Source organism: Lactuca saligna, chromosome 6, assembly GCF_052625555.1.
Source record: "Lactuca saligna cultivar CGN05327 chromosome 6, ASM5262555v1, whole genome shotgun sequence".
In the NCBI taxonomy this organism is placed as follows: Eukaryota; Viridiplantae; Streptophyta; class Magnoliopsida; order Asterales; family Asteraceae; genus Lactuca; species Lactuca saligna.
In genome coordinates, this window is record NC_136422.1 from 68,045,223 (window position 1) to 68,058,106 (window position 12,884).

Genomic DNA, 12,884 nt, shown 5'->3' on the forward strand with positions numbered 1-12,884 from the left:
CACTAACTTGGACTAGTAAGGATCATGAAGGGTGACTTAATGTTTGTCATAGATCAATGGAGCGTGTGTGGTTAACCGGCACATTGATTAGATGATAATATTAAGGGTACCAAGTGAATTGGCATGGTTATTCACACCTTGTTCTGTGATCCTCGACATCCCAGTCACAAAACTTGAAGGGTACAATTGAGATTGAAACATGCCATTGAAAAGTTCAATGAATCTCAAAAGAATCTAGGAATTTCAAATCCAATTAAAACCTAATAAATCATTTCGTTTTCGTGGTGGAAATTGGTGAATCGTCATTCACCTACCTTTCAAATATATTATTACTTAGATTACGGCATCCCTCTTCTATGTATAATATATTGTGATTGGATCCTAGCCTTAATATTACATTTGGGTGTCTTATTAAGGACTCTATATATCTAATCTAAACTTACTTTCTTCTTTCAGATGTCTTCCAACACTAATGCTTCGGGCTCTAACCCAACTGGTTCTTTCTCTCTCATGAATCTTTGTGGGAGAGTCATCTTTGATGGTTCCAACTTCATGGACTCGATAAGGAACATCAGGATGGTAACTCATTATGAGGACAAGGAATATGTCCTCGATAAGGAGTTAAAAGAGCTTGATGAGTCTAGTGCTACTCCTGAGGAGATCACTGAATTTAGGACACATGAGAGAGATGCTACTAAGGTGGCATGAACCATGATGGCCACGATGACAGCCGAGCTCCAAAAGTCCTACGAGGACTTCTACCATTTTGGGATGCACCAAGACCTGATGGAAAGGTACCATCAGTGTGCTCGTCAAGAGCGGTATGAAATAATCTCCTCCATGATAACAACCCGTATGAAGGACGGTGAATCCGTCACGGCCCACATGCAAAAGATGCAAAGGTATGTGGACCGTTTGCTGAAGCTGAATGTAAACTTCCCTGAGGAGTTGGCAATTGACATCATTTTGCACTCCTTACCTTCTTGTTATGACCATTTTCATATGACATATCATATGAACAAGGAGGAAGTTACCCTTAGCAAGCTTCAAGGACTCTTGAAGACCGCTGAAACCATTCTTAAGGGCAAGTCGGTTGTTACCTTTACTACTCCTACTCCAACATCTACCCCTGTTTTGGCTATCGGGCAAGGCAAAGAGAAAAAGAGGAAGCGCCCTTCGAAGGGTACCAAGGGAAAATCTCTTGAAGGCTCCTCATAAAGGACCAAGAGCGGTTCTGCCACTCCTTCTGCCATTCCCAAGGATGCTGATTGCTACTATTGCCATGACAAGGGGCACTGGAAGCGAAACTGCTCTAAATACTTGCAGGATCTGAAGGATGGGAAAGTGAAACCCACCCACGCAGGTATTTACACAATATTGTCTAATAACTCAGCATATTCTAACTTTTGGGTGCTTGATACAAGATGTGGTATTCACATATGTTCTGATTTGCAGGGCCTAAGAAGAAGTGAGGATGTGGAGAACGAGAAGATAAACTTGATCATGGGGAATAGGAAGGCTTCAGCTGTTTCCAAGATTGGAGTTTATACTTTGTTGCTGAATAATGGGTTAAAATTAGATTTGAATAAATGTGTGTACTCGTGTGAAATGGCGAGGAATATTATTTCCTTTCATGCTTTGTACAAACAAGGTTTTACCTTTTCGTTTGATAATGAATGTGGTGGTATTAATGCTTTCTTTAAAAATGTGTTTTATTTTAAAGCATTACCTTGTGATGGTGTGTATGAAACTGTGTCGATTGTAGACAACTTAGGAAATAATGTGTTGTATATTGATTCTTCTACTAGCATAGCTAAAGCATCATTGTGGCATTGTCGTCTTGGACATGTAAACAAGAAACGCATAGGCCAACTCCAAAAGAGTGGAGTCTTGGAATCATTCGACCTTAAATCGGATGATAGTTGTGAATCTTGTCTACTTGGAAAGATGACAAAATCACCCTTCACTGGAACTTGTGAAAGGGGTGAGGGTTTGTTGGACCTAATACATACTGATGTATGTGGACCATTCAAAACTGCCACAAGGGATGCTAATCGGTATTATGTGACTTTTATTGATGATTTTAGTAGATATGGATATGTCTACTTAATCAATCATAAGTCAGAAACCTTTGAAAGGTTTAAGGAATTCAAACAGGAAGTAGAAAATCAATTGGACAGGAACATTAAGATGCTTCGATCCGAGCGAGGTGGTGAGTATCTTAGTACCGAGTTATGTAACTATCTTAAGGAGTGTAGGATTGTCTCACAATTGACTCCTCCCAGGACACCACAGCTAAATGGTGTAGCTGAGAGGCATAATCGAACCTTGTTAGACATGGTTCGCTCCATGATGAGTCGATTTTCGCTACCAATCTCTTTTTGGGGGTATGCCTTAGAGATTGCCGCCCGTATCCTCAATCTAGTCCCTACAAAGAAGTTACCAAAACACCTCATGAGATGTGGACTGGGAAGGTCCCAATTTGGATCACTTCAAAATTTGGGGTTGTGAAGCTTTCGTGAGGCGTGAAACTCATGGTAAGCTTGAACCCCGAAGTGAAAGGCGTATTTTCATCGGCTACCCACAGAAATCCTTTGGTTACCTCTTCTAAAGACCCAGGGAGAATGTGGTCTTTGTAGCACGAAGAGGGGTCTTTTGTGAGAGAGAATTTATAAGCCAAGGAGACAGTGGGGGGCAAATTGATCTTGAAGAAATTCAAGAATCAATTGGTGAAGGAACCTCAGACACTAGCAATCAACCTGAGGAGGAAACTGCTGTTGATCCAGCTGACGAGTCTGTACCTCCGAGGCGTTCCACACGGGTTAGGAACACACCTGCGTTTTATTATGGTTTTCATATTACTACGGAAGGTGATACATTTATCAGTGATAGTACACTGGTAAATTTGGATGAACCTAGCAGTGTTAAGGAAGCCATGGCAGGCCCGGAGTCTGCTAAATGGAAGGAGGCTATGGACAGCGAGATACAGTCCATGTATGACAATCAAGTTTGGAACTTGGTTGACCATGTAACAGGCCGTAAAACAGTCGGGTGCAAATGGATCTTCAAGAAGAAGAGCGACATGGAAGGAAAAGTGCATACTTATAAAGCTCGACTGGTTGCGAAGGGTTTTACTCAAACTCAGGGTATTGATTATGATGAAACCTTCTCGCCGGTAGCAAAGATTAAGTCTATTAGGGCTATGCTAGCCATTGTTGTATTTCATGATTATGAAATATGGAAAATGGATGTCAAGACCGCTTTTCTTAATGGAAAGTTGGCTGAGGATGTGTACATGAATCAGCCAGAGGGTTTTGTCAGTGCAGAGTACCCTAATAGAGTATGCAAGCTTGAGAAATCCATTTATGGATTAAAACAAGCATCTCGTAGCTGGAATCTTTGTTTCGATGAGAAGGTCAAAGAGTTTGGCTTCTCGAGAAGCGAAGATGAGTATTGCGTGTATGTCAGAGCTAGTGGGGGTATAGTTAGCTTCTTGGTACTGTATGTGGATGACATACTACTTATAGGAAATGAAATCCCAACCTTGCAGGAGGTTAAGTCATGGCTTGGGAAGTGCTTTGCTATGAAGGACCTAGGGGAAGCTGCCTATATCCTAGGGATAAGGATATTAAGAGAAAGGAGTAAAAGACTAATTGGACTTAGTAAATTACCTATTGGATAAGGTGTTGAAAAGGTTCAACATGCAGAATTCCAAGAAAGGAGATTTACCGATCCAAAGCAACACCAAGCTGAGTAAGACTCAAAGTCCAAGTACAGAGGCAGAGATAGCTGAGATGAGCCAGTTACCGTATGCTTCCGCTGTTGGCTCGATCATGTATGCTATGACTTGTACCCGCCCTGATGTGGCGTTTGCTTTGAGCATGGTCAACAGGTATCAGGGGAATCCTGGTAAAGCTCATTGTACTGCGGTAAAGAACATTCTCAAGTACCTGCAGAGGCCTAAGGATTGGATCCTCACCCTTGGTGGGAGTGATGACTTGAGAGTATTAGGGTATAGTGATGCTAGTTTTCAGACTAATAGGGATAATTTCCGCTCTCAGTCGGGCTGGGTCTTTACCTTAAATGGAGGGGAAATCTCTTGGAAGAGTTCCAAGCAGGAGACGGTGGCTGATTCGACTTGTGAATCAGAGTATATAGCAGTGAGTGAAGCAGCAAAGAGGGCGATATGGCTGAAGAACTTCATCGGAGACCTTGGAGTTGTGCCAGCTATTAAGGAGCCTATGGAAATTTTCTGTGACAACAATAGTGCGGTTGCTTTAGCTAAAGAACCAAGAGATCATGGGAGACCCCGAAACATTGACAGAAAATATCACTTCATAAGACACAAGATAGAAGAAGGACTCCTCGTGGCAAAGAGGATATCGTCATATGAGAACCCTGCGGATCCCCTTACAAAGGGACTGACGAGGGCTAAGCATTTTCAGCATGCGAGGTGCATCGGGCTGAGGGATGATATTAGTTTTACAGATTAGATAGATTCTCTGAAACTTGTAAAATGTAATCGACATTTGATGAGGAATAAAATTGTGATTTATTTATGAGTAAGGAGTTGCTATCATTGTCAATTATTTACAATTGTTTCAGCTTTGCATGTTTTGACTTCCAGAAGAATTAATTTATTCAAACCTCCACAATCGTTCATACGTCGAAAGTAGGAATGAATCAAGATTGTCATGAATTGGGTTTGTAGATGGCTAAAGGTGTTTAGACATGGCAATGGTTGCTACAATGTTCATGAGTGCTCATAAGTTATGAGTATTGGAATAAACCCACACTCACTTGTATCACTTCATGGAATTTATCTCGAGTGATCGTGAGATGGTAATATCATATAAATCTTCAAACCTAGAGATATGAGTTGTTACCTATGAGTTGGTTGTGCATTGATTACACGTAAACGCATCAGTAACTTGATGTTATAAAACGTGCCTTTGTGTACAATTCAACAACTAGTAGAACAAGTATATGAGTCGAAGTTTATCTATTCCTTCTAGAAATAGAAGCGATATCTGGGCCCCTCGGTGATTTTGTGTTGACACATGTACCGGGCCCGGTCAGAACTAAATTGATGTGTTTAGTTGAGTTCTTTGTCAAACAAATCGGAAATCGAGAAACAACTGCCAGACAATAAGCAAGACATAGTTCCATGTGTTTGTCTGGCTGATATCATGAGAATAGAGGATTGTATGATCACTTATCTTAAAATGGCGCTTCATAGTTCAACAGAGTTTTCGAGAGCTACGATTGCTGGTTGATTCCTGAAGTAATAGGCAAATACAGTTATTAGACTTATCCAAGTGGGAGTCTGTTGGATAAGGTGTCTAAGTTCATAACTTATTTGGTATATACTTGACCCGAATGACATGGTCCATTTGGGTTGCATTTCATCCAAACTATTTATGGATAATTTTGCAAGAGTTATACACATATTATTATTAATATATTATAAGTTATAATATATTAATATGAAGTCATGTTATTTAATTAGTCTTAGTCTTAAATTAATTATGAATTAATTTAGAGATTAAAAGGAAGACTAATTAGATTGTGGGCTATTGATTTTATATGGTGTGGGCTAACACCCATTTGTTAATGGGCTAGGCTTGTATGGAAGTCCATGGATGATCCATGGAGCTTTTAACCCATGGATCCTTGGAAAAGGAAAGGTCATGGGTTATTAGGGTTTCACCCTAATCATGTACACTATATAAGCATGCTTATGTTGCATGAAATAGCCACTAGTGTGTGTTCTTGTGTGTGGCCGAAAATTGTAGTGTGTGTACACTCTCTCAAAGTTTTCATAGAGTTTGTGGTGATTTGTGATTCCATTTGAGGCATTCACAGTATTGGTGCTTGGCCCTCAAACTCCTTAAGAATCAAACTCATCAAAAAGGTATGTAATCTCTTCTAACTCTTTTATGTTTAAAAGTACCCCATGCCATGTTAGATAGGTTATGAACCTTGGAAAATTATTATTTTGCATATATTTAGACAAACATAGATCCAAGGTTTATTAGGGTTGCATGGACACTTAGGAAGTGTTAGATTTCTTAAAACCCAACACTAATATCATCCTTCAGCCTAATGCTCCTAGCGTGCTACAAGTGCTTAACCCTACTCAATCCCTTCGTAATGGGATCTGCTGGGTTATACTCCGACGATACCCTCATCACTACGAGGATTCCCTCTTTTTTACCCGATGTCTAATGAAATGATATTTTCTATCGATATGTCTGGATCTACTATGATCCCTCGATTCCTTGGTCAAGCCAACCGCACCTTTATTGTCACATAAAATCTCCATAGGCTCCTTTATGGCCGATACAACTCCAAGGTCTCCGATGAAGCTCTTTAGCCATATTGCCTTCTTTGACATTTCGCTTGCTGCTATCTACTCTGATTCGCATGTTGAATCAGTCATGGTCTCCAGTTTGGAACTTTTCCAAGTCACTGCTCCTCCATTCAGGGGAAAGATCCAGCCTAAATACAATCGGAAATTATCTCGCTCGGTCTAAAAAAATGACGTCACTATACCCTGACACTCTCAAATCATCACTCCTAACATGGATAAGAAACCATTCCTTAGTCCTTCGTAGGTACTTGAGAATATTCTTTACTGCAGTCCAATGTGCTCTACCAGGGTTCCCTTGATATCTGCTGACCATGCTCAAAGCAAAGGCCATATCAGGGCGAGTACATGTCATAGCATACATGATCGAGCCAACAGTGGAAGCATAAGGTATCGGCTCATCTTTTCTATCTCAGCTTCAGTACTCAGGCTTTGAGTCTTACACAACTTGGTATTGCTTTGGAGTAGTAACTCACCTTTGTTGGAATTCTCCATGCTAAAACGTTTCAATACTTTATCCAAGTAAGTACTATGACTAAGTCCCATGAGCCTTTTACTCCTATTTCTCAATATCCTTATCCCAAGAATATAAAAAGCTTCTCCGAGGTCCTTCATAGCGATGTACTTCCCAAGCCAAGACTTAACCTCCTTCAAGGTTCGGACGTTGTTTCCTATGAGCAGTATGTCATCTACATACAAAACAAGAAAGCTAACTATAATCCCACTGGCTTTGACATACATACAGGACTCATCTTCACTTCTTGAAAAACCAAACTCTATGACTTTCTCATCAAAATAAAGATTCCATCTGCGAGATGCTTGTTTCGATCCATAGATGGATTTTTCAAGTTTACACACTCTATTAGAGTACTATGCATCGACAAAACCCTCTAGCTGACTCATGTAAACATTTTTAGCCAACTTCCCATTAAGGAAAGTGGTTTTGGCATCTATCTACGATATTTCATAATCATGAAACGCATCTATGGACGACATAATCCTTATAGATTTAATCTTTGCTATTGGCGAGAAGGTCTCATCATAGTCAACTCTGGGAGTCTGAGTAATGTCCTTCGCAACCAATCATGCCTTATACGTGTGTACTTTCCCATCCATTTCGGTCTTCTTCTTGAAGATCCACTTGTACCCAACTGTATTACAACCTGGTACATTGTCAACCAAGTTCCAAACTTGATTTTCATACATGGACTGAATCTCGCTGTCCATAGCCCCTTTCCACTTCACAGACTTTGGGCCTGCCATGGCTTCCTTGTATTTGTTAGGTTCATCTAAATTTATTAGCGTACTATCACTAATAAATGTGTCACCTTCAATTGTTTTATGAAAACCATACAACACAGGTGGAACACCAATTCTACGGGAACATATAAGAGGTAAGGACTCGTCAATCGATTCAACATGAGTTTCCTCCTCGGGTTGAGTGCTAGTGTTAGACGTTCCTTCATCACTTGATTCTTGAAGCTCTCCAAGATCAATTTGCCTCCCACTATCCTCTTGGAATATGAGTTATTGGTCTCGGAAAACCCTTCTCCTCGCAATGAAGACAACATTATCACTTAGTCAATAGAAGAGATATCCAAAGGACTTCTACGGATAGCCGATGAAAATACACCTCTCATTACGAGGTTCAAGCTTGTCGTGAGTCTCTCATTTTACAAAAGCCTCACAACGCTAAACCTTTATGTGTGCCAACGAGGGAGCTTTCCCTATCCACATCTCCTGAGGTGTTTTGGCAACCTTCTTAGTCGAGACTAGATTTAGGATATCGGAGGTAGTCTCTAAGGCAAACCCGCAAAATAAGATAGGTAACAAAGCTCGACTCATCATGGAACGACCATGTCCAACAAGGTTTGATTGCACCTCTCAGCCACACCATTCAACTATGGTGTCCAAGACTACATCAATTGCGAAATAATTCTGCATTCCTTGAGGTAGTCATGGAACTCGACGCTAAGATACTCACCACCTCAATAAGATCGTAGCATCTTTATCTTCCTGCCCAACTGATTATCTACTTCTTGTTTAAACTCTTTGAACTTTTCAAAGGTTTCTAATTTGTGCTTGATTAAGTAGATATACCCATATCTGCTATAATCAACGGTAAAAGTCACATATAAGTGGTTCGCATCCCTTGTGGTTGATCTAAAGGGCCCACATACATTCGTATGTATGAGATCCAATAAACCATCACCCCTTTCACAAGTGCCAATGAAAGGTGACTTGGTCATCTTTCTATGTAAACAAGACTCGCATGTGTCATCGTCCCTAAGGTCAAATGACTCCAACACTCCATCCTTTTGGAGTTGGGCTATGCGCTTATTGTTGACATGTTAAAGATGAAAATGCCACAGGCATGCTTTATCCAAAGCATTGGAAAAATCGATATGCAACACATCATTTCCTAAGCTGTCTACAACCATCGCAGTTTCATATATATCATTACAAGGAGATGCTTCAAAAAGAAAGTAGCATTAAAAAAGCATTAACAGAACCAGTTTCATTATCAAATGAAAAATATAAAACCTTGTTTATACAAACCATGAAAAGAAATAATGTTTCACGGCATTTCTGACAAATAGAAACATTTATTCAAATTTAAACCTACCCCATTAATAAGAACTAAAGAGTAAACTCCCATCTTGGTGATAGGTGATGCTTTCCTATTCCCCATAATCAAATTTATCTTCCTATGCTCCACATCCTTACTTCTTATTAGAACCTGTAAATTAGAACAAATGTGAAAACCATATCCTGTATTGAGGACCCAAGACATAGCATGTGATGAGATATTATAATGAATAGTATAAATACCTGCGAAGATGGGCTTTATCTTCCAATCCTTGATATCTTGCAGATACTTCGGGTAGCTTCATTTCCAATGCCTTTTGTCATGGCACTAGAAGCACTCTACGTCCTTTGGGTTTAAAGAGGTAACAACAGGACCAAATTTGGTTCCACTAGAAGAGGTACCATCATGGGACTTTCCCTTGTGCCTTTTAGAAGGAGCCTTCCTCTTCTTTCCCTTCCCTTGCCCAACAGCCAAAACAAGGGCAACAACAGTAGGAGTACATGCAATAGATTTACGTTTTAGGCTACTCTCAGCAATTCTTAGCATGCCTTGAAGCTTGCTTAGAGTGACCTCCTCCTTGTTCATGTGGTAGATCATACAAAACTGGTCGCAGCAAGGTGGAAAGGAGTGTAGAATGATATTTATGGCCAACTCCTCATCAAAGTTGACATTCAACTTTAGCAAACGGTCCACATACCTTTGCATTTTCTGCAGGTGGGCCGTTATGGACTCTCCATCCTTTATTTTGGTAGTGCTCAATGTAGCAATGATCCCGTACCTTTCCTACCTGGCACTTTGATGGTACCTATCCATCAAATATTGGTGTATCTTGTATAGATAGTAGTCCTCATAGGACTTCTTAAGTTCAGCAATCATTGTTGTGAGCATGATGCAATGAACCTTCGTAGCATCTCGCTCATGAGACTCGTAGGAAGCAATCTCTTCAGGAGTAGTAGTGTTTGTGTCAATCTCCTTTAGCTCCTTGTTAAGGACATACTCTTTGTCCTCGTAAAGGGTGACCAAGTGGATGGTGCAGATCTAATTCTTAAAGTTGGTCCTGTCAAAGATTACTCCCACACAAGTTCATGAGTGAGAATGAACCACAAGGGGTTGAGCTAGAAGCGTTGTTGTTTGTAGTAGAGATTTGAAAAAGAAAAGAGACAAATTTTAGATTGGATAAGAATCCCCAATTAAACACCCAAATGAAAAATTAGGGCTAGGACCCAACACAATTATTTACAATTCAGAAAAGGGATGTTGTAATCTAATTACAAATAATTTGAACGTAGGTATATGATGGTTTACCAATTTCCACCATGAAAAACAAAAAAGACAATTAAGTTTTAAATGAATTGAAATTACTAGATTCGTTTGAGATTCATTGAACTTTTCAATGCCCTGTTTAAGTCTCGATATGCCCTTCAAGTTTGTGACTGCGATACCGAGCTTCACAAACAAAGTGTGAATAACCATGCAAATGTACTTTGTACTCTTGATGTCATTTACCACCTAATGAATGTACCAGTTAACCACACACGCTCCATTGATCTATGATAAACATCGAGGTAACCTTTGCCACCCTTGCTAGTCCCAAATTAGTGTTTCGGTTAACCACACACGCTCCACTAACAAATTGGCAATGTGCAAAGTGTAATTTGATGGAATAGCATCATTTTCACATTTTTCCTAAAGTAACTAAGATTGGGAATTTGTAAAGAACATTTACTTAATTTATAGATCATTATACTTATTAATAAGGAATTGGTTGCCCTATCCTACCCGTTCGGCTAACGACCCTCCACTAGTCAAGAGTGCGGTGGGTAATAGTGGATACCCAATGGTTGTCATTTTATAGGCTGCTTCCTTAAACACCACTTATAGACCAACATCGTGATTGAGGCCTACTAATGGAAAGACTAGCTTATCTTATACACACACACACACACACACACATATATATATATAATTATTAATCTTATAATATTATAATATTATAAGGGTTGAATTTTAAACTTGTAAAATTCCAGGGTTTGGAATTTAAATAGTTCAAAATTAAAAGTTTTGTTGGGCTGAAGATTATTTTGAAGATTGCGTCTTTTGGGCTCGATAGTATAAGTTACTTTGCATTCCGGTTTGGGCCTGTCCAACCGAGAACCTTTTATGTTTTGTATATAAGTTTACGCTTGCATGCTTATTAGGTTAACGATTTTAGAGATTAACGACATAGCGTTTCATCTAGAGTATAACAGGTTTCTTTAATCGTTCTTGTAACCTACCAATCCTCTACAGTTGATGTTCTTAATCGAGCTCTTCTGAGGATTTTGTTTAATCATTCGACACGTTTGATTCCATCTTGACTTGTTCTTATTATTGCATTCATACAGTTTTATATTTACATACTTGTTCAAGATCTAATCGATCTTTGTAGATTAAAGGTTTGTTTAATCGGATCAATTGGTATCAGAGCAGGAGGCTGTGTAATTGATACACATCTTTTCTGTGAAAAAGATTTCCATTAGGGTTTTTCCGCAATTATCAATATTTATTGAGCCGTCATCTCTTTATTGACGTATCTTGATATTTATTGTTTTGCCCTAATCTGCTTTATTACAAGTCTGATCTTTGAACAGGTTTTTACGATCATAATGGACGCGACGCAATCAAACCCTATTAATATTTCCAACAGCATCGGTTCGACGACAAAGATTCCAATCTTATACACCCATGACTATGAAGTATGGGCGCATCACTTTGAAGACTACGTGATTGGATCGGAGGATAATGGGCACCTCATATGGGAAGCCATCATCAATGGACCGTTTTCTCATTCTGCAACGTCCAGAATTATTAAGACTCAAAAGGAGTACAATGATCTGCTAAAGGACGTGAAGGATATTGCACAAGATGAAAAGGACAAATTCCAGTGCAATATTAAGGCGTTAAGGTTGATCAGATTCGCCCTTCAGTCCGACACATTCAGGTTGGTCAACTCATGCACGACGGCAAAGGAAGTTTGGGATAGACTTCGTGAACTGTATTCTACAGACGAGGATCTTGAACATTCTATTCAAACTTTGCTTTTATCTGAGTTTGGAGAATTCAGGCAAGGGGCCGAAGAAACGGTGACCCAGACGTTTGATCGCTTCAATCATCTTATCAGCAAGATGATCAAACATGATATTGAAAGGAAGCTTATCGAACAGAAGGTTACTTTCTTGAATGGACTGAGGTCTGAATGGAGAGCAGTGGTTTCCACAGTCAAAGCCCATGAGCAGTTTAAATCATACTCTTTGGCGAAACTGGTGGGTATTCTCAAGTCCCAAGAGAAGATTGTGTTACAAGAAAAGAACATCGTTTCTAGTCTTGGTTCGTTGGCCCTCCTATCTAAAAGTAAAGCTGTGATGGAGGATGAAGACCTCAACTTGGAGGAATATGACCTCACGTCTGAGGATTATGCCATGATGGTGTCCAATCCCAAGAGGTTCATAAAGAAGAGATTCCCCAGCAACAAAGACCGAAACTGGTAGGGGAGTTACAGCTCTGAAAAAGTGAACAATGAACCGAAGGCTGAGGAGCCCAAGAAGGAACGGAAGGTGGATGGCGATTCCGGAGTAAGCTGCTTCTACTGTGGTGGGAAAAACCACTATGCTAAGGACTGTGTCCTTAAGAAGATGGCTGAAAAGGATGATGGAAATGATGAGGAAGCCGTGTTACAGAAAAGATTGGACGAGTTGAGAAAGAAGAAGTCTACCGCTAACCCTTCTATTAATGCTCTCATTGTGCAGGGTTCGGTTAATGATGACGAGTTCGGTAGCACGGAAGTTTGGTCTACCGACTCAAAAGACGATGAAGTGAGGAAGCCTACCCATGGAAAGGCTTATGTGGCTAAGGAGGAAAGCAGTGGAGGAAGATGCTTCATGGTGA